The sequence below is a fragment of the Macaca fascicularis genome, chromosome 13 (genome assembly GCF_037993035.2).
Source record: "Macaca fascicularis isolate 582-1 chromosome 13, T2T-MFA8v1.1".
NCBI classification, from domain to species: Eukaryota; Metazoa; Chordata; class Mammalia; order Primates; family Cercopithecidae; genus Macaca; species Macaca fascicularis.
The window spans coordinates 16,474,653-16,496,080 of record NC_088387.1 but is presented as its reverse complement, the minus strand read 5'-3'; the positions used below and the strand labels follow the sequence as shown (position 1 = coordinate 16,496,080).

Sequence of the window (21,428 nt, the reverse complement as noted above, 5' to 3'; positions counted from 1 at the left end):
TGTCCAGGGAAAGGAAGAGCAGTCCTGGTGGCTCAAACCCTGAGGGATGTGCGGGGGATGGGTGAGAATGTGAACAGACATGTTGGAAGCTAATCGTGCAGTGGCACCCATGCCTGTAGCCATCTCAGTGGGGGGTCCTTCTACGAACAAGCTTTGATTAATGATATTTTAATGCTAGTTTAGGTTTTTAGCACTCCCATGCCTAAAGGCTCTGATAGAAGCAAGACCCCCACCCCAGCAAAAAAAAAAAAAAAAAAAAAAAGGCAATGATTTTTATGCCTTCCAACAGATCTCTTAAGGGGCAGACGTCCAGAGAGCCAGGTGTGCCAGGGACCTATGGCAGCAGGGCTGAACGTGCCCGCTCCAGTCTCTCCAGTGCTGGGAGAGACCTCTAGATGGTGCAGGTGAGTTTGCAATGAGGGAAAGCCCCTCCGCAAGGACTGCGTTTCCAAACTTGCAGACAGGACGGGGAGCAGTAAAGGAAGAGTTCCCGGGAAGCCCTTTAAATTGAAAGGAAAAGAAGCAAGGCTGGTGGCAGAGAGGTGTGCCAGGTCCCAGGCAGCCCTACTGGCCCCTAAGGACATAGAGTACCTGCTTCTGAGAGGGCTGCCAGGGTAGCCACCGGTGAAGCCTGTCACCCAGAACTGGATGTACCTGGCTTTCTTCACAGACCCATCTTCTGCTGGGACTGAAGCTGACCCACAACAGAAGCCGGGTAAGCTTTGGTCCTTTCCTCTGGTTTTCTAAACTCTTCAGCTGTGGCCGAGACGGAGGTGTCATGGGCTGGGAGAGAGCCTGGGTGCATTTTTGAAATGCATGTCATTTTTGGGTTGCGTTTGAACAAGCTTTACCGATTGCAGTATGTCTGCGCTACCAGTTATAAGACCTGAGATTGTTCCTTTGTTTTCAGGAAAACATCAGAAACCCCATTTTGCTGTTGGTTGCACATTTGGTTAGGGAGCCAAATTCTGTGTGCGCTTCACAGGCTTTAAGATTTGGGCTACTGAAGCAACGGGTTCCTCCAGGGAGCGTGAAAAGTATGTTTCTCAGGTTTGCCCCTGTGCCTGGCTCACTGGGGAAGGCAGGCGCGGCTGGGACTCTAGCTGGGCTCTGTACCTGCCTCCAACTCTGTGTACCTGCTGTGCCCTAAGAGACCTTCCAAGTAGGGTATCCAGTCATGCCTGAGACCCCCCCATATCCTGGCCTCTGTGTTGGTGGTGGAGGGGTGGGGAGAGGGAGAGAAGGAGGGGAATGGGTACCTATTTGTGATGATTGAGGTTTTCATTTCCAGCCAAGAGGTTCCTCTCAACACTCTGACAGACAGTGGGGCTGTTTGGGCTCCTAGACAGGAGCCGGCTCTGATTCCCAGCGTCCCGTAGCAGCCAGGCTTTGAGATATCAGCTCAGGGAGAAGAAGGTGGCTGGGAAGGGAGGACAGCAGGCGAGGTTCCCACTGGGTTTCCCTGCCCATGTTGTGCTGGGTCAGCAACAAGAGGGACAGTTCAAATCTACGAGGGCAAATGCCGGTCAGTGGGGAGTGCCACACAGTCAGGGGCACACGCATATGAGGAGACTTACGGAGAGGCAGGAGCACCACCGTCCTCTTCCCCGGTCCCCAGGCCACTGCTCTGTGGCTCTCAAGTGGCATTTTTGAGACACTTTTTAAGCAAGAGTGAAACTGTAACAAAGAGGTGAAGAGCCATAATAGACTGAAGGAGAAAAGGGATCCAGGCATCTAAAATAGAGAATGTGTCTTTCCTGGCTTGATACGCTGAGGTTTCTGTCATAGCCACTTAAAGCCTTTAAAGATACATTTTGACAGAGGCTACCAAAAAGAGAGTGACTCTAGTCAAGGTTGGGAAATAAGCGTTTGTTCCGATGACTGTCCACGTGCACCCTTCACAGCTGGGAAAGTTTGGCGATCCTGGTGGTGATCAGCGGGGGTCTCCGCTGTACCCCTCCCCATCCCTAAGTGGGCCAGGCTGTGCCGTGGGAGGATTAATTTGTGACAGTACAGTTGGAGGATAATCTTGGAAGGACCGGTCTTCGAGAGGAAAAAGTAAATACAATTTCCCTGAAATGCTTGATTTTCACTCCCTGGCCGCTACCTGGTTTCTTGCTTTTGTGAGCTGGACTTCCATTTTGTTGGGGATACACATTTGTGAAGTTCAGAAGTGTCAGGGGCTCATCTTCGTTTCTCAGGCATCATGGTAGCCTCAATGCCTAGCCCAGTGCCTGCCATTGGGCGGCAGCCCAGCATTGCTCGGGAGTGCAGACAGACCTGGTCTTACCCCATCTCACGGAGCACAAAACCGACTTGCCTCTGTTAAATAGGGAGCCTCTTCATCAAAGTTCCTCAGGTGTCACAGGCCCACAGACGGAAGCTGGGTTACCTGACGCTCCTTTCTGGGTCCAGGTGAGTGCGTTTTGTGGTTTCCAAAGAATAGAATTTATTCTCCAGGAAACGCCCAGGAACCCAGCTTCAAAGACTCAAGCAAATCTGAAATTCAAATACAGGAGCTGTAAACAGGATGGCGTTTGGCAGACAGCCTTGCTGCTCAAGTGGCTCAACCCCTCAGCTGGGCTCAGTTTCCCCTCACCCTCCTCCTAGCCTGCCTGGTGGCTGCCTGCATGCCTCAATTATCCTGGATGACACCTGCCTGCTCATTCCTTTGATGCTGTTTGTGGCTCTGCCTAGGTATTCCACCCACCAATAGTATCATTAATTAACTTACATTAAGCCCACTTAGCACATTAGATCAATTAGGAGACAAAAGCTCCGGCCAACCCTGCCTATGAGCCTGCCGCCTCCATCTCACTGCCTATGATTCTGTCCTTACTGAATTCGTATATTACAGGAAGGAATTTTTTTAAGTCCCCAATGTTACTATTTTCCTAAAAAATAAAGCAAGGAAACATAAGCCGATGCCTAGTCATTTAACCTCTGCTGAACATTTCTCTAGCACTTTACAAAGCGTTTTCATGAATGTCTTCTCTATTTTCCCAAAAAGGAAATTGAGGCTCAGAGAGGTTCACTGACTTGCCCAAAGTCACACAGCTCATAATGATTATGGGAACACCAAGAACCGGTCTAGATTAGCACTCGGAATGCGCAGGCCTTGTGAGGAGCCTGTCGCTGGTAATTGGAGGGGCTGAGACTAGAATTTGTGTCCTCTGCCACCAACACTGCCACATTTTCCCCCACAAGGAGATGATGCAATGACAGCCACCAGGGATTATAAAAATAAGTGTGGAGTGAGCAACACCCGCCTTCCTGTATCTTAGTTTCCCAGGGCCGTGTCAGCCCCAGACACACTCATATCCTGTCCTCAGCGGGGAGGGATCCAGAGGAAACAATCTCAGTTTTGTTCTTTGTGAACCCTCCTGATAAAAGTTAGAGTGTTTGTAGTTTTTATATAGTGAAAAAACTGTCAAATATAGGCCATTGTAGGTGGTTCAGTCGAAGGTAGTCTAGTAACTAAAAAATAATTCAAAATGGCATTTGGGGCTCGGGCATCCCAACAGCCCATTGGCCCCTGAGACAAATGAGCTTGACCATATTTAATTTTTCATCATTGTCCTTAGAGTGTCACAAAGCATTACCCAAGGATAACTAACCCTGTACAGTCAAAGCTATGGAAAAAGCTTTGCCCTGGTTCTTGGCAGGAGTCAGCCATTCATTAGGTCGTGTATTAAGGGATCCTGCAACCTGAAGAGTCTTCAGTGATAGCACACCCCAAGCACATCATGCATTCCATGAAAATATGTCCAATGAATGAATGAATGGGCTCCTTCATCCTTCTTGTTAAGAGAAAGGTCACCAATTGTTCCAATGACACAGTTAGGGACAAGGGAGCTGCTCGAACATCAGCATCCCCTAAGTCAACAGCAAACAAATCCTAGTTAGCAAAGGTACCCTCTCTGGGGACAGAGACACCTGTTATTTCTCAAATGCTGCGTGCCCAAGGGTGTCAAACACACTGTTTGGCCCCCAGGAAGGAGCAGACACATGCGGGTGAAGCTGGAGGCCCTGCCCCCTTGCCCAGATCCTCTTGCCCAGGCACACTCTGGAAATGCCCATCACGTTATACACCTACGTACACATGCAATCAACCAGGAGGCCTTCGTTTTCCATTTCCGACAAAACAGAGGACTATGGAAAACAGGTGGGCCATAAGGAGCCCCACAGAGGAAGATGCACCTGTGGTGGTAGCCCTCGCTGCACCACCCTGCGAGCTCATGCCAGCTGAACTCACTTCACGGTAATTCAGACCTACTGCTGCAAACACAGGAGGAAGGCGCGCCTTCACTTGTGAGTCAGATGAAATCAGCAATGAGAGCAATAACAGCCACAGTCACGTTACTCTTACTGACAGCCCTGAGACCCGCAGTGCAGTGCAGAAGCCAAGCTTAGCAGTGGGCTTAAGGCTGATATTGTTAACTGATACCATTCAATGGCTAGATATAGGCAACTAAAAAGTGAGCCCAAATACTGAAATATGATACAGTATTAGTCTCCTGAAAATAAAAAAAGAGTTGATTCTGCCAACAATACCTTAATCCTAAGAGAAAGCACTGCAAAACCAGGCTGCAAGCAAAAAACGGGAGGGCATGCACTGTTTTGATGACTCTCAGATCGTTACCAAATCTATTCTCTTAAAGCTTCCATTTGCCATATTTCCAACCCCGTGTTTGCACGGAATCTCGCATGCACAGGAGGAAACAGGCAGGATTTCAAATTGGTTTTAGTGCACATTCATTCATTCAGCAAATGTTTTATGGGCATCTGCTACATGCCAGGCACCAAGCTGGGATGTAGTGAGTGACACAGTGGTCCCATGGGTGAGGAGAGAGAATATCCCTGCACTCGCAGAACTTAGATTCTGCCACAAGGAGAGAAGCCATAATGCATAAATCCAGCGCCATGAAAAAAAAAAAAAAAACAAACCAGCAGGGCAGGCAGAAAGAAGGTGCCCGGGGTAGTAGTGGGGGCCTCTTGGGAAATGAAATAGTTGAGTAAAGACCCGGATGAAATGAGGGAGTGAACCAGGACACCCGGAAGAAAGGAGGCCCTGGGGTGGGGTGAGCTGGAGATGTTCCTGCACCAGCAGGAAGGCTGTGCTGCCAGAGCAGAGGGGAAGGAGGGTTGAACAGGAGGAGAGGAGAACCAGGAGCCTGAGCGAGCCGTGGCAAGGGGGCTGCGCTCTCATTGAGTGTGACAGAAGGGCAAATAGAAGTCAAGTCAAGGCAGAAGTTCAGCCATGGTGGCTCACGCCCTGTGTCGTTCTGGAACAGTCAGTGCCCACACCACCCCATCCCATACCACGCCGGTTGCTGTATTCTGAGTATTAGCTCCTAAGGAGCTGGGTCTCCAAGTAGCCTCTTCCTGAGAGAGCTGGCTTGGCTGGGGTGCAGGGCAGGAAGGGCAGGCAGCAGGAGGGCTGGCAGGAGAGGAATGATCCATTTCCACCCACACCTGCTCCCTTAGCCGTTAACACGTGCCAAAGGGATCCATTGTGAGAAAAATTACAAAGACCCTAACTTGAAACACGTGATTACACTTCCAAAAATCTGAAAGTAGATTATCAAGACTCAATAAGTTGTGCAGAGAAAGAACACTCAGCAACAGACATCGCAGTTGCCCTCCTTGCAGCCCTGCTGGGACACTCCCATAGTCGCAGAGCCACTGGCCAGCTGCACTCGCTTCCTCCTCATTTGGAAAGAGGGACACCTTCCAGCATCGGATACGAGATGGAGTGATGGAGTAGGGACACAGTGGCTCCCTGACAGCTCAGTTGGCAAAACTGTTGGAGAATGGGTTCAGAGATCACTGATGCCCTGGGCCAGCATGCCAGAGCTGTTCCTGTTGACTCCATATGGCCTTTGGAGTTGGGGAGAAACTGGCTTCCCTGCCCTGTCCCACACAGAGCCACCAGCACTTGGAAAGTTTGATTTCCTTCCTCGTAACTGGAGGACGGAGGTCAATTAGGAGGGAAGTCAGCCTGGAGGAAGATACCTGTCTCTGGGAAGTCCAGGGCAGTCAAGGCAGACAGATGGATCATGAGGGAGGAGCTGGAAGCGCAGGATTGTTGACTTGATGTCTGGTTGGGGTCTGATGAATACAGGAAAGTGCAAGTCCACAGGGAATGCTCCAGTGGGATGCAGATGTCTATTAAGTTGGCTGATCTTATTTACCCAGTTAGATGTGGTTTTATGGTTTACTGTTTGGATTGAGGCTCTGTGTCCATGCATAATAAACATTACCTCTGGCCCAGAAAAATCCTAATCCTTAAAAGTACGGCAATGCACTGAGCATCCCTAAAAGGTACTTTAGAGGAGTCTCAAGGTTCGTTTTCTTTAAGATTTAGTCCTTAATAAAGACTCAAAATGGCTGTTCCTAAAGCCTCCTGTCCATAATGAAGAAGATAAATCAGAGTATACACTTTGGGGATGTGTTTGTTGACATGCGGCATCCCCTGCAGAAAGCCTGTATCTCCAAGAAGTGTGGCCGAGGGAGGGCACTGACAGCTGAGTTTAGAGTGGGATCTGTAAGCAGCACAAACTAATCATGCATCGGTAGATTTGCAGAGTGTGGTTTTCTGTTGATGGGTTTCTTTATGGGCAATAAAATCTCTAATAAGTATCATTTACATTCAGCAGAACTCTTTGAATTTTAGCTCATTCTTAGAGAGATTTGGAGAGAAAGAGACCATCCCTGCACATGCAGCAAGCACCTGGCCTCTCTGGATGGCCAGTCCTTGTTCTGTGGCCACTGTGATCCCTGCCAATGTCCAAGTTTCCCGCCAGCACTCACTAAGCAATTTTGCTTCTCATTTTATGGGCAGAGGTAACCAAAACAAGGAGACTTAGGTGACTCAGGACACTCGGTTTTGAGTCATCTCTTAAAACCAGGAGACAAAACTTTCTCTAGAATTACTGCCAGTTGGTTTCCAACTTGAGGTTTCCAGATGAAAATTATTATCCAAACAGACCACACACAGCACTCTGACTTGCCTTCGGTGCCTGGCGTGTGCGAGGGAAATGGCGCTGGAGAATATTATCCTGATGATTATCACAGTTGTTGCTTTTGAAGGCAAATATTTATTTTGTGAAGATTGCAAAATGAGGTACAACAGAATGTTGAGCTCCTCCTTATGTTTACAGAATAAACAGAACTGAGACACTGGCAAACGCCAATGTCCCTAGTTCTCAAAGGACTGGCTGCATGCCTCCTGCGGCATCAGTTAAAGCAGGAGCCTCTGGAGATGCAGGCCTTTGGTGGTGGGATAGCCTCCCACCGGGGAGGGTCTGAGGCTTCCACCCACCTCCATGGGTTCATCTCTGTAAACGGCTCTCCCAATGTGGGCTGGATGGGGTTTGAGGTGGCTGCTTTCCTGTTTACGCTGGAGCATAGAGAGGACACTGCATTTGCCGTAATGCAATGGGCTCTAGATCTTACTCAAGGCTTTGTGAGAAGATCTAATAGAAATAGAAGACCTGGCCCCTATTCTCGTGGCCTAAAGCATTGAAAGGAGGAAATAGGAGAGATAGCCAAATTGCACTGCGCTGTGACTGAGCTGTTAAACATCTGTCCCCGCCATGGCACTGACTATACCCTCTTTGAGGACGGGGAGCATCGTCTGTTCATTCTCTGGCACCTAGCACAGTGGCTGCACAGAGTAGGTATTCAATAAATGTTGAAGAAACCCACATTTATTGGGCGTTTGTTACACTCTTAGCATTTCCGTCTTAATCTGCACAGCAGTCCTGTGAAATAGAGACAGTCATCACTGCTTCACACATGGGCAAAGTAAGGCTTGGAGAGGTGAGGTGGCTTGCCTGAGACCTCCCTCCTGGTAAGTTCATGGACTTCGCCTTGCTGTCGTTTCCATGGGCTCATTCAGAAATGAGAGCTGGGATGATGTGGGCTGTTTCAAATTAACTTGAAGTCTAACCTTGTATCATAACTATCTCAGATGCGGGGACAGTATATATCGGGCAGGGGTCTAGGTATAGACATATGTGTAAAAGGCTAAACATGGCTGAGCTCCCCAGAGACACCTCAGCAGACAGCCCTGCTGGCTGGCTCCAGGTCCTGGACAGGTGTTGTGTGGGCTGCAGGATGCTGGGAACTAGAGTGGAAAATGGAAGCTTCTCTTTCTATCCTCAAGGCCAAGAGCAGACCTGGCCAGTCATTCTTCTAACAATAGCAGTCACACCAGACCTAAGACGCGCCAGACAACTTCAACCTCAGGAGCCTTTCTTCTTCCCTGAAGTCGGGTTGGACTGGTCCTGGTGGGGTTGGACTGGCACAGGTTAGCCACCTGGGGCGGGTGCGGCTCTGGAAAGAATGCTGGCGGCAGGGTGGGGAGGAGCCCAGCCTCAGGTGGACACAGTCCCAGAGCCAGCCCCTTCCCGTGCTAGTGGTGGAACTTCAGATCATCATTGCTGGGTAACTCTTGTCACTTCAATTCCCCGAGGGAAGGTCACATACTTGCCTCATGGGAATATTGTGTGGATTTGCGAGAGCCAAGGCAGGCAGAGTGCTTAGAACGGGGCATGAGCATGCTGGAAGACCCACCCACGCTCCGTATGCACTCACGGGCTGAGTTTAACGGGTCACCTCAGCCTCTTCCTGGCAGTCATTCCCCGTGGTCTAGTCCATCAGAGGTCCCTGTCTTTCCTTGGAGCAATCTATCAATTTGGCCAGGTTTCAAAACGCCATCTGGACCCTGCAGTTAAGGGGCAGCTACACAGGGGTTGGTGTGGGGACACCGCAGGCTTTGCCAGCCCCCATGGAGTATGATGCCAGGTTGGCCACCTCCCCACCAGTGACACCCTGACCCCACTCTGACCACACTTATTCAAGCTCAGGGCTGCTGCATTTGTTCCTTCTGCCTAAAACACACTGGCCCCAGATGTCTGTGTGTCTTGCTCATTCCCTTCAGTTCTATGCTAACCCATCGTCCTATCAGAGAAACCCTCCCTGGCCCCACGCTGTATAAAACAGCAGCTCCCACCACCAAACTCCCGTTTTACCTTTATTCATAATAGTGTCCACTAAACAACTTATGCAGACACACGTAATATCACATAAATATTATATATGTTTGAACCTAGAACTTGGTGAGTAATAAGCATTAGCTTAAAATCACGACTTGCTGCTGAGGTGAGGGGCAGGACATGCCCACCAGAGCGGGAGCGGCAGTTTCCTCCTTGCTCTCCAGAGTCTCCCAAGGGGGCTTTTGCTCTCCTCACCTTTGCAGAGGTTTCGAGATGTGACTCACATGGGCCTCCCTGGGATTCTCTCACTGCAGAACTGTCCGGAATCAGTGAAGCAAATAGGGAAGAGAATGCAATGAGCTGGGGTTAAAGAAAAACCAGGAGGCCTTGAAATAGTACAGTATCAGGTTGAGAGCAGAGGAAGTGGTGAGTGACTTGCCTGCCGCCCCCCCCCCCCCCCCGCACCACACCATCCAGTTGAACTTGACAATGGCCGATCTGTTAAGTGTGAGTGTGTCCATGATCACTGATACAGCAGGCTTGGGAGGTGAGTGCATCACACTGATTTTCAAGTAAAGAAGCAGAGGCCAGGAGAGTCACGTGCCTGCCTCATCTCAGCCAGCGCAATAGAGCCACAGCACCCTGCTTCCCACCCCCTAGCTGTGATGCCAGGTGTTCCCCCACCCATGTGTTGCCCGTCAGAGCCAAGCTGATTGTCAGGGCCTAGAGGGAAGCATGTCATGTCAGATGGCCAAAGTGAAGAAACTTTATTCAAGGGACCCATTTGGCTGGTGGCGTGTGCCTTGGTGGCTCCTCTGTTGGCTACATCTGCCTGGACCTGCTCAAGCACTCCTCTGCTCTGCAGTTCCTGCCGTCTGCATCCTTCATGATTAATCTGACCCTGGGTAGGGAGGCAGGAGGGGCTTCTCTTCTCCACAGCCCTGCACCTCAGCAGCCTGGCTCAGGGTCTCCAGGTCCCCAGCCACCACCTGACATGCCCCTAGCTTACTAGCTTGCTTTCTCCAACCTCCCCCCCGCTTCAGCTGCTGAAGGGTATGCCATACGTGTGTGTGTGTGTGTGTGTGTGTGTGTGTGAGAGAGAGAGAGAGAGAGAGAGAGAGCCACCAAAGCTTGGGATGGGGATTGAACCAGGCTGGGGGAAGTGGTAGGGCAGGAGGCAGCCCAGCCCAGGGTCAGCCCCTGCAAACAAGAGTGTTGGAGGAGTGAGGTTCACCAAATGGAAGAGGCAAATCTGACTCTGAACTTCCCCGACCAGATGACACCTTTGATTCTGCATCTAAGGTGCTCTAAGGTGCAGATTCTCCTTTTACCCAACAGCAAGAAAGATCTATTCCTCAGGTGAGGGTCAAGTACTGGGGCGGTGGATGGAGAAACACAGTGAGAGGGAGGGAGAGTCTGGGCATCCTCAGATGGTTCCGCATTTCCGAGTTTTCGGTGAATCTCATTTTCCACAACACTGAACGTTTTTGAAGCTGGCACCTCTCTGCTTACTGAGTCGATGCCTCATTGGAAATGGAATGTCTGTGCTTCACACACCACACCCCCTCCTGCCCCTGCTGAGAACTCTCCCGGGTTAATGGTTTCCTTTTGGAAAGCTTTCAAGTGGTCTTCGTTGGAGTTTACATTATCTGCTTCCCTCTGCTCTGTATGTGGATTATTTGCCTGTTGGGTTTAATTTAACCAGATTTGCAGCTGTGCTAACAACTTCATTGGTGCCCTCCTGCTTTCAGTACGGATTTTCCCGTCTTTTCTTCAGCGTACCGATAGACGGTCTTCATACCGAAGCCTACGCAGCGTTGGGCGGCTTCTGCTGGTGTTCTGCCTCACTACAGAACGCATTTCCTCTGACCGAACTTCACTGCATCTCAGGCTCTAACTAGGTCGCTCTAATATTTTAATAGGAATAGTTAAAATAAATTATGTATTAAAAGCCACTGTTAAAGAAGAAAAAAAAGCCTTTCCTCGGTGCTCTGAACCTCAGCCTCCTTGGGAGGATCTGCGTGTTCCCTAAGCCCGTGGCTCCCTCGGAGCTCTACCCTCTAGAAATACATTGTGAAACTCTTGAGGCGTCTACCAAATATGACAAACCCACAGATTAGCAAAGACACGCAGAGTCGACCAAGTTTGATATTTTTGTTTTTTTAATGAGCTTTTTGTACTTAATAGGAGACCTGGCCACCTAATACAACGGTGATTATTGGGAACCACAGAGATGTAATCAGATGTTCTAGACATGGATGGTGTATCTACCCCTTAAAACACTTCCACGCCCTGCCTGGATCCTTTTCTGCTCCATAGACCATTCCCAGTGAAGGCCGTAGCTCAGCAGGCCCTGCACTTGGCATTACAGCGCGGGACCTGTGTAGCCTTGCCCTCTGGGGCCCCTTGCTGGTCTTCCTACCCTGGGCTCTTCCCTATGTCAGTACCATTTGTTGGGAGAAGGAAGAACGACTTTGAACCGCAGCCCTGTTCTATGGATGAAGGTGGCTGGAGTTCCTCTACGAGAATAGAAGCTCCCTGAGGAGTTTCATCTACATCCACAGAGGCCATAGATCCTGCCTGTGGATAAGAGAAAAAGCAAATGGCCGTCGTTTCTTTACTGTGTCATTTAGTGTGATGTCTTGTGGTTGATGAAGGCTTCAAAAGTGTGTGAACCAGAAGTAGAACAAGAAAAGAGGGCGCGGCACTCAGCAGGAGCTGTCCGGAGGTCTCTGTGGGTCCCTCAGACACCAAGTCCTGTTTCCACCATCAGCTCTGAGGCCTTCTGTTCACCGGGGAATCTCCAGGGCTTTGTCAGCATTTGAAACAACAGTGACTCCTAGTGAGAGCCAGGTCCCAGGAGGGAGGACGTCCAGATGCCCCCAGTCCCACCTCACACCCAGGAACAGTCTTCCAGTTCAGGAACACTTAGAAAGGGTAAGCTCCTGGCCGGGCGCGGTGGCTCACGCCTGTAATCCCAGCACTTTGGGAGTCCGAGGCGGGCAGATCACAAGGTCAGGAGATCGAGACCATCCTGGCTAACACGGTGAAACCCCGTCTCTACTAAAAATACAAAAAATAAGCCGGGCGTGGTGGCAGCCTCCTGTAGTCCCAGCTACTCGGGAGACTGAGGCAGGAAATGGCGTGAACCCGGGAAGCAGAGCTTGCAGTGAGCCAAGATTGTGCCACTGCACTCCAGCCTGGGCAACAGAGCAAGACTCCATCTAAAAAAAAAGAAAAAAGAAAAAAAGAAAGGGTGAGCTCCTCAGGAGTGGAGCTGAGAAGCCACCACATCTCTGGGCAGCATGGGCAGTGCTGTTGGGCCGTGGCAGGGTGGTCACTCCTCCTAGCCAGGGTTGAAGGGCACGTTGGCACCCTTTAGCCTTACCCATCTAGGAAAACCCAGGCCCAGGCTAGTGGGGGCCACTGGAATCATTCAGCGCCTCCTTATTGGCGTGCTGATCACAGCACAGGTGTCTTTCTAAATGGGAGCTTGTTCTTTCCAAACTGGGAAGTCAGAGGTATTTGGATAGTTTTAGATTTAGTGCACCCTCAGACACCTTTTCATCTTAGCATTTGTCAGTCCTCACTGTGCACCCAGATCTGGGATTCAAATGCCAATCTCCAGTAAAAAGAACCAGGGCTCCTTGGAGAAGCGGCTGACTCCAGAGCTGGGGGAGGGAAATTACAAGAGGAGCCTGGAGCACCTTGTAGTGCTAGAAAGTGAAGAGATCCTAAGAAAAGAAAAAGAAGAAAAAGAAAAAAAAAAAATGGGAGCATGTCTAAGGGACACACAAACCAATTAAAAGAGCTCCCAGTCACCGAAGCTGGGACAATCTGAGCAGCAAAATAAATAATGTAATATTGGATTATAACCCGGAGTTTAAAATGAATACCCATGTGTTCACACTGAAAATAAATGATGGACGGATGGACAAATACATAACAGAGAAGAGGCAGGTCTCCCGTGTAGAGAAACTCCAGGCAATTCTTGTAGATGCTGTGCCCTTGAGGAGGTGGAGCAGATAACTCCCTCCCTTAAGTGTGTGCTCCACCTGGAGACTTCCTTCCGAGGAGCACCGAAAGGAGTCACTTCACAGTGGGGAATCCTGCCAGTCACTGCCTCATCCCAGTGATCAAGGCCAGCATTAGCAATCCTGAGCCATGCTGGTAGCATGAACCATTCACGTGATGAGAATGGCACATTGCCTCTGTGGTCTTCCTCCCAAACCCATACCCCCAGTCTGTCACTGGGGAAAAACATCTGACAACTCTCAGTTGAGGAGGGTTCTACAAAACACCTGGGCAGTGCTCCTTAAAACTTCTGAGTCATCAAAAACAAGGCAAGTCAGAAATTGTCTTGTTAGCCAAGAAGAGCCTAAGGAGGTATGATGACTAAATGTAAAGTGGGATGCTGGATGCGATCCTGGTACAGAAAAAGAACGTTAGGAGAAAGCTAAGGACATCTGAAGATGTATGAAATTCAGTTAACAATAATGCACCAGTATTTGTTCATCAGGGATGACCACTGTATCGCATCATGTAAGATCCTAAAAGGAAAACTGGTGTGGGTTCCCAGGGAACACTCTGTATGTATTTGCAACTTTTCTTTTCTTTTTCTTTTTCTTTTTCTTTTTTTTTTTTCTTTTTTTTTTTTTTGAGACAGAGTCTCGCTCTGCCACCCAGGCTGGAGGTGCAGTGGTGCGATCTCGGCTCACTGAAACCTTTGCCTCCCGGGTTCAAGCAATTCTCCTGCCTCGGCCTCCTGAGTAGCTGGGATTACAGGCGTGCTAATTTTTGTATTTTTAGTAGAGGTGGGGTTTCACCATGTTGGTCAGGCTGATCTCCAACTCCTGACGTCGGCCTCCACTCGTGATGCTTGTGATCCACTCCCCTCGGCCTCCCAAAGTGCTGGGATTACAGGCATGAGCCACCATGCCCATGTCTACTTTTCATGGTGTAAATCATTAAGATAATGTCCATAAACAGGGTACCATAGTGTCTAACACAAAATACACCGTCAATATGTGGCATTTCTATTTTTCTTATTATTTCTATTTGCAGAATGGATGGACAGGATGGTCTTACTCTCCTGCAAGTGGAATGTTGAGCTTTTTGTGAACAAAGATGATGCTTACAGCTCCGCAGTTAGTTTAAAATGGGTAAGAGCCTTGTGCTGAAAACCCTGCGAGCCTCATTTTCAATCCCAAGAAAAGTTGTTATTTACATAACACCAAGAGCCAGTGGGGCATCCAAAAGTTGAAGGGCCTTTGAGAACTCCGATGATGTTTTCTTTATTGTGAGATGGAAGCCAAGCTTGTGGCTCCAACCAAAAAATTTCCAGGTTTTGTAGTCGCTGTGGAGGTGGGAACAGGCAGTGGTCACCATGTGTGGCATGGGTTCTCGGACACAGGACCCTGGAAAGTGCATTCCTCCTTCTGTTCTTCCGGGGGCAGCCAGCACCCTGGCAGGTGAGGGAAGAAGTCATTGAGGGTTCCAGGAGCCACACTCACAGGCTGGAAGTGTCCATGGCAGTCACGAAGGATTCTGCCAGGGTTCAGGCCCATGGCATCCTCAGGTGCTGGAAAGCACTGGGAAGCAGGAGAAATGAAGGTGGGAGGAAGAGTGAATGCCCCTGCTAGAGGCCCCCTTCTGAGTCTCAGCATCTGCGTGGGCTGTGAGCCATTGCTTTGTGACTGACAGATCAGATGAGGGCTGTTTGTTTATTTTTCAAGTGATCCCATCAAGTTCTCCAATCACAGCCATAGCTACAAGGCAAGCAGAGCGGGGAAGACACCCGTCACCCTTGTGCAGACACTGGTTTTACCAACACTTGGCGGGCAGGGCAAGGCACCAGCTTCTGAATCCAGGTCACCTACAGTCTCTTTTTTCCTAGGCTGCCTCAGCCCGTGGCAGCCTGACTTGGCCCTGCCCCGGCACTCGCACAGTAGGCAGGATTGGAAAGGGCAGTGGCTGGCTCGTTGGCACAAAAGCCAGCCAGGAGGGTTGGGCAGGTGCTCCAGGGCCTGGGAGGAAAGAGTGGCGACCACACCATGCAGTGCCCTGCCCCTGTTTTGATTTGGTCATCATTGTCTGTATTCAGTCCCAAGCTTGTTGAGAACTGGGCCGGCATGGCTATTGAAGTTCTGTGGAACAGAAGCTGGTCTCTTACAGGGGTGTGGCTGAAACAGCAAAGGACTGGAAGGCGTATTAGTCATCTGTGCTGTGTAATAAATGACCCCAAAATGTAGCTGCTTAAAACAACAAACGTGACCGTTTCACAGCTTCTGAGGGTCAGGAATCAGGGAGCGGCTCTGCTGGGTGGTTCTGGCTCAGGGTCCCTCCTGAGGCTGCAGTCGCCTGGGCTGCAACATCTGCGGGCCAGGCCAGGCTGGAGGACCCACATCCGGAGGCCTCGCAAGTGGCTGTGGGCAGGAGGCCTCAGCTCCCTGCCACGGGAGCTCCCCGTGGCTGGTCCTATGTTGCCCCTAAGTGACTGAGCAGCAGCCAGGGCAGAGCAGGAAGCTCAGTGCCTTCGGTGACCTGGTCTCTGTAATTGCACTGTCCCTTCTGCCCTTTTTTCTGTTGACTAGAAATGAGTCACTAAAATCCAGCCCATTCTCACAGGAAGAGGAATTAGGCTCCACCTTTTGAAGGTGGTATCAAAGAGTTTGTGTTCGTGTTATAAACCGCAACACCTGACTTCTAATGCCAACTCCTCTTTAACTTCTGTGTAACCTTAGGCAAATCGCTCTAAATCTCTGGGCCTCAGTTTCTTCTTCCATAAAATGAGAGAGCTGATCCTATCTCTAATACCCTTCCTCTTAGCCCTCACACCCTCACACCTTCATTCATTCTGGGTATTTATTTACTAAACATTTACTCGGCTCTCTGCTAGAATGCCTGGGGAGTTTCAAAAAGACTGATGCCTGGTTTTAAGTCTCCCCTGGTGATGCTAGTGTGTGGGCAGGGTTGAAGGTCCTCCTCCTGGTGTCATAACCTGAAAATGTGATGTGCACGCAAATCACCTGGGGGTTTTATTACAATGCAGATTTTAATACCGGAGGTATCGGGTGTGGCCTGAAATTTGGCATTTCTATCGAGCTCCTGCGTAATGCAGTGCATCCCAGGGACCACTCTTTGAAGAGCAAGTTCCTAGATGCTGGAAGAAAGGCACAGAAATATAAAGATGATTCCCACCCTCACGGAACAAGGAATTCAGTTGGAGACAGAAAACATGTAGCCAGCACCATCAGGGCCTGACCGCCTGCCCAGGATGTGGCCCAGGCACCAGGACTGAGTCGGAGGGGGTGAAGAATCCCCCAGTGAGCCCGGTCCCGTCCGACCCTATGATTTCCCCACCATCAGCATCATCCCCTGTCCCCTCATCTCCGCAGCAGGACACAGCATCAATCCAGATCCTCTGTGATCTTTGCAAGTCTTCCACAAGTTAGGTCGTTTTGCTGAACTGTAGTTATTTCCACAGAGAAAGAAAAGAATTAGCAAATGTATCACTTGTATTTGTTCAGTCATGTAGACTATTCTCCAGGTTAAACATCTCTTTAGTGAGCCTGCTTTTATTGGCGCCATGAACAAATTTAAGTGTGTTTTCTGAACTTATCTTCATGGAGTGAAATTCTAGGCTTATGGAAATTCTAGTAAAATATCTTTTAAAAACCTGAAAGTAACCATCATCCTAGCTTTTATTCTTTCTACCTTATGATTTTTCTGTCTTCTCCACAGGGACCTCTTCCTATCCCCTGAGCAGGAAGGAAGTGAAGTATTCGAAGAATCTTGGGCCTTGGTCCCCTGCCCCGCTCTGGTTATTCTCTCTCCCTGGGCCCAGTGCTGTGTGGCCTGCCTGCACTCCTGTCCACCTCCCTGCCCAGCCAGGCTCCCTGGGCACCGTCCAGGGGCTCCAGCTCCCAGACCATCTCCACTGGGTGTCCTGCCCTCCCTGTGCCTCTATATAACCAAGGCGATGTGAGGATCCTCCTCACTTCATATCTCAGCCTTTGAAACAGACTCCTAGGTGAACTCTGGGTTCCCAGGTTCTCTTCGCACTAACCTTTACACACCATTAGTAGATTAATAGTCCTGAAATATTTCCTGCATCCTGTCACTGACTCCAAACATCTCATGTCTCCTGGTGTCCTAAAGAAGCTTCTGGCCGGGCGCGGTGGCTCAAGCCTGTAATCCCAGCACTTTGGGAGGCTGAGACGGGCGGATCACAAGGTCAGGAGATCGAGACCATCCTGGCTAACATGGTGAAACCCCGTCTCTACTAAAAATACAAAAAACTAGCCGGGCGAGGTGGCGGGCGCCTGTAGTCCCAGCTACTCAGGAGGCTGAGGCAGGAGAATGGCGTAAACCCGGGAGGCGGAGCTTGCAGTGAGCCGAGATCCGGCCACTGCACTCCAGCCTGGGCGACAGAGCGAGACTCCGTCTCAAAAAAAAAAAAAAAAAAAAAAGAAGCTTCTGTAACTCAAATGCGTACCACCTGGGGTTCTGCCAAAAAAGCAGATTCTGACCCACTGGGCCTGAGGTAGGACCTGAGATTTTCCAGCTCTGAGGGGCTCCCAGGCGATGCTCCCCTCTCAGTGCAAAGTTCAAGCAGCAAGATTCTGCAGGATGAGGTCCCACTACCTATCCGTCATTTTCCACAGGGGAAAGTGTCTTCTGAGCCAGACTCATCACGTCACCCACATAACCAAGGCTCAGATGTCACCAAAGCCTGTGCTGGGCCGGCAAGCCCCTCCATTAGCAATTTCCCCACTTTTAACTGTGTTTAAAGAAATGTTTAAAGACATCTGAGTTGTATGTTCTTATGACCCAGATTGAACTCTGGATTCTCCTTGAAGCGTCCTCTAACTCAGTGATTCTTTTGCCCCTTTTTGGATCCCTGCACAAGTTAGCTCTTCATCACACACTGCCTTGCATTGTTATTAATATTTTGGGATTTTTGTTTTGTTTTGGTTTTGGTTTTGGGTTTTTTTTGAGACATAGTCTCGCTCTGTTGCCCAGGCTGGAGTTCAGTGGTGCGACCTCGGCTCACTGCAAGCTCCGCCTCCCAGGTTCACGCCATTCTCCTGCCTCAGCCTCCCAAGTAGCTGGGACTCCAGGTGCCCGCCACCACACCCGGCTAATTTTTTGTATTTTTAGTAGAGACAGGGTTTCACCGTGTTAGCCAGGATGGTCTCCATCTCCTGACCTCGTGATCCGCCCATCTCAGCCTCCCAAAGTGCTGGGATTACAGGCGTGAGCCACCGTGCATGGCCTATTTTGTTTGATTTTGATTTTTTTTTTTTTTTTTACATGTTTCTGTCTTTCCAGCTAGCTGCTGAGACCCCTGGGACTGCAGCTCACACATCTTTCACTTCTTTTATATTTCTTTCAGCACAGAGATAGTGTTGTGCCTTTAGTAAGCACTTAATAAATATCTTTTCTTTAAATGACTCAAAGCAAAATTCCTGTACTTAATGAAAAATTAGTTTGAGAAATAAAGGGAATAAAAACACAATTGAAACAGAAAGACCCCCCTTTTACAGCCCTCCGTGAATAGCATATAAAGGTCTGCTTCATGCCAACATCCTCACCGAGTCCTTGGGGCCAGGACCTGTATGCCTTTGGAGGCCTGGCGTGGTGTCTGCCCATAAACATTTGAAAAATGCATGATTCCTGAGTTCATTAATCGTTCTCCTCTCACCGAAGACACAACCATCTGAACTTAGCCAGCACATACAGATCAATAGCAGCAAGAACAAGACCAAGAAAGTGGGTAATTTCAAATGAGGTCTTGGAAAGACAGAATCAAAGTGCATATCTAAAAATAGGTGGGGCGGAGGTTGGAGCTGAGGGCAGAGAGAAGAGCAGAAAGAAAAGAAGGTTGTCAAAGCCAAGGTTCAGCTGCCGGAGATCAAGAGCAGCATAGGGCAGAGGAGGCTTCCTTCTTCATCAGCCTTGTTGAATCCAATTCTCAAGGAGCTAAAACCATGACTGTCACACAAGGTAAACTGTGCATCAGGGACTCATTCAGCTGCTTAATGAGGGATCCCTTGAGGTGGCCTCGCTGATTCCAGGAGCATCTGAGGAACGGAGTAAGTTAGGATAACAAAACTGCTTAAGGTCCCACAGAGCAATGAAGTCTTATAAACTTTGTGGTTGTCTTTTTTATCAGGCTAAAATCTGCAAGCTAACGTGTAACCCTGCCGTGACTGGGATTTGGCCGAATAGCGCATAGCAGAGTGAAGCTCAGGTACACGCCCCTGGAGATGACATCATCTCAGGCAGGCCTGGGTCCCTGGAAAGCTAGTTTCCTTCCACATGACCTTATTTCCTAGCGTTCGATGACTTTTTGTGTCAGCATCTAGCTCTACCAGGGCTACCCAGAGTAAAGGGGGCAAATTCTGGGCACAGCAGTGGAGAAGAAAGAGCCAGCTCACTTCTTCCCTGACACCATGCCTGTGATCAGGAGGCACAACAGACAGACTGGTCACCACGTAGCCTTGGCTTGCCCTCTGAGCGTGCCTACCACCCTTCTGCTCCAACTCTCAACAAGCCAGAAGGTTTCTGTGGGCTCCATGTTACCTCCTCCTGGTTAGAACTGCTAGGGGGCAACCTCCCCAGACCGAACAGAAAGCACTACATCCCTGATTTGCAAAGCTTCAACCGTCAAAAGGACGCATGCGCCATTATTTTTCTATTCGGGATGCATAATCCAGAAAAAAAAAAGGGCTCAGAGACCTATGAGTTAAACCATTCCATCTCAAATGTTGAAGTATGTCTGGGTCAGCCCTGATTTAGTAGATCTAGGGGGCTCCAGGTTCTTCATTTCCAACAGGCCGTCTGGCGATAGTGATGCAGCTGGCCTGTGGACCCCACTTGGAGAAGAGACAGTTTCCACTAAAGTGAGAACAATGACAGTGCCTTCCCCAGGTGGTTGCTGTGAAAATCAGATGATATTGTCGCTGTGCAGCACTCAGCTCCATGCCAGGCTGACCTTCCGCCCTGGGCCTGGGACTGAGGCATTCTTGGGACAGTGGGCACATGGCCTAGCCTCAGTAACACGTCTCTCTATGATGTCTCCACGCGTCCTGTTCTGTGTGCACGAGCTGTTGTCTGCACCTGTGGCTGGGGCCCTCTGTCTCCGCAAAGCTGGATTTGACAGGTCTTAGACTCGCTAATCTTGAGGGTTTTCCATCTTTTGTTTCTGTGAAGTCACTGCTCTCAATAACATTGTTACATGAAGAGAAATTTATCTTGGTGGGTTCTTACTTTCCTTTTAAAAAATATCCACCTATGAAGCTCTCAAACAAGCAGAAATCCACCGTCTAGTTTTTCCCAATAGATTGTGTTATCGGAAGCTTTGAGGGATAAGGGGAAAAGAAATTGGTTTATGAAGTAAAATTGAAGCAATTAAAGGATCAAAATCACCTTAAATTTTTCTACAAAGACACACTCTGTCAGGCATGGACAGCCCCCTGCTCTTTCAAGTTTTATAGCCACCCCGTTTTGGCAGAAAAATTAGGAAGTCACTTGTTGTGCACAGGACTGTTGTAAACCTCTTTGATAATAAAAAAAGGATAAAAAGACAAGTAGGAGAGCCGTAAACACAAACTTTAAAGGCCTGGAGAACAGCAGGCTTCCCCTCCTCTGCTCCTGCTCTTAGCCCACAAGCCCTCAAACCATTTTCTACAGCACATTTGCTGCAACCTCAGGGACAACATGAACTATTGAAGTAAAAGAAAATTCTAGCCTTTGATATTCTTCATTTTTTTTTCTGTTTTTCCCTGTGAAATATGAACCTACAACTGATTATCCCAGGGACTTGATCTCAAAAACATAATTTGGCCGGGTGCAGTGGCTCATGCCTGTAATCCCAGCACTTTGGGAGGCCAAGGCAGGTGGATCAGTTGAGGTCAGGAGTTCAAAACCAGCCTGGCCAACATGGCAAAACTCCGTCTCTACTAAAAATAGAAAAATTAGCTTGGCATGGTGGCGGGTGCCTATAATCCCAGCTACTTGGGAGGCTGGGGCAGGAGAATTGCTTGAACCTGGGGAGCAAAGGTTTCAGTGAGCCAAGATTGCACCACTGCACTCCAGCCTGGGCAACAGAGTGAGACTCCATCTCAAAAAAAAAAACAAAACTACACACACACATTGGCTGGTCTTTGGGACAGACTCCAGTAAAGAGGGTCCTGCTCTGTCTTCCTTTCGCTTCACCATGTTTGTGGAGTTGTTTGTCCTACTCGGCAGTTTAGCCAAGGATAGTGGTCCCCAGGCAGTCAATCTTCCCTCCACTGTGCTCCCTTCCAGGGCTGGCACGTGGCCTCTGCCAGCAGGGAGCCCTGCATGTGGGCTCAGTAGCTTGGGAAGCCCTTCTCCACAGGCAGAGCCAACACAGCTGAAGCTCATTTTCTCAGAAAC

At 49.4% G+C, this 21,428-nt stretch overlaps 1 protein-coding gene across 2 annotated transcripts in view; it reads left to right on the top strand.

The window, feature by feature from the left end:
• The first annotated feature begins 442 nt into the window (after positions 1–442).
• The window catches only part of EDAR (ectodysplasin A receptor), a 94,225-nt gene continuing 73,239 nt past the window's right edge, over positions 443–21,428 (top strand). For both annotated transcript variants that reach the window (XM_065526787.2, XM_005575225.5), the window contains exon 1: positions 443–715. The gene's annotated coding sequence lies outside the window, so the exon portion shown is untranslated. The remainder of the gene's footprint in view (positions 716–21,428) is intronic.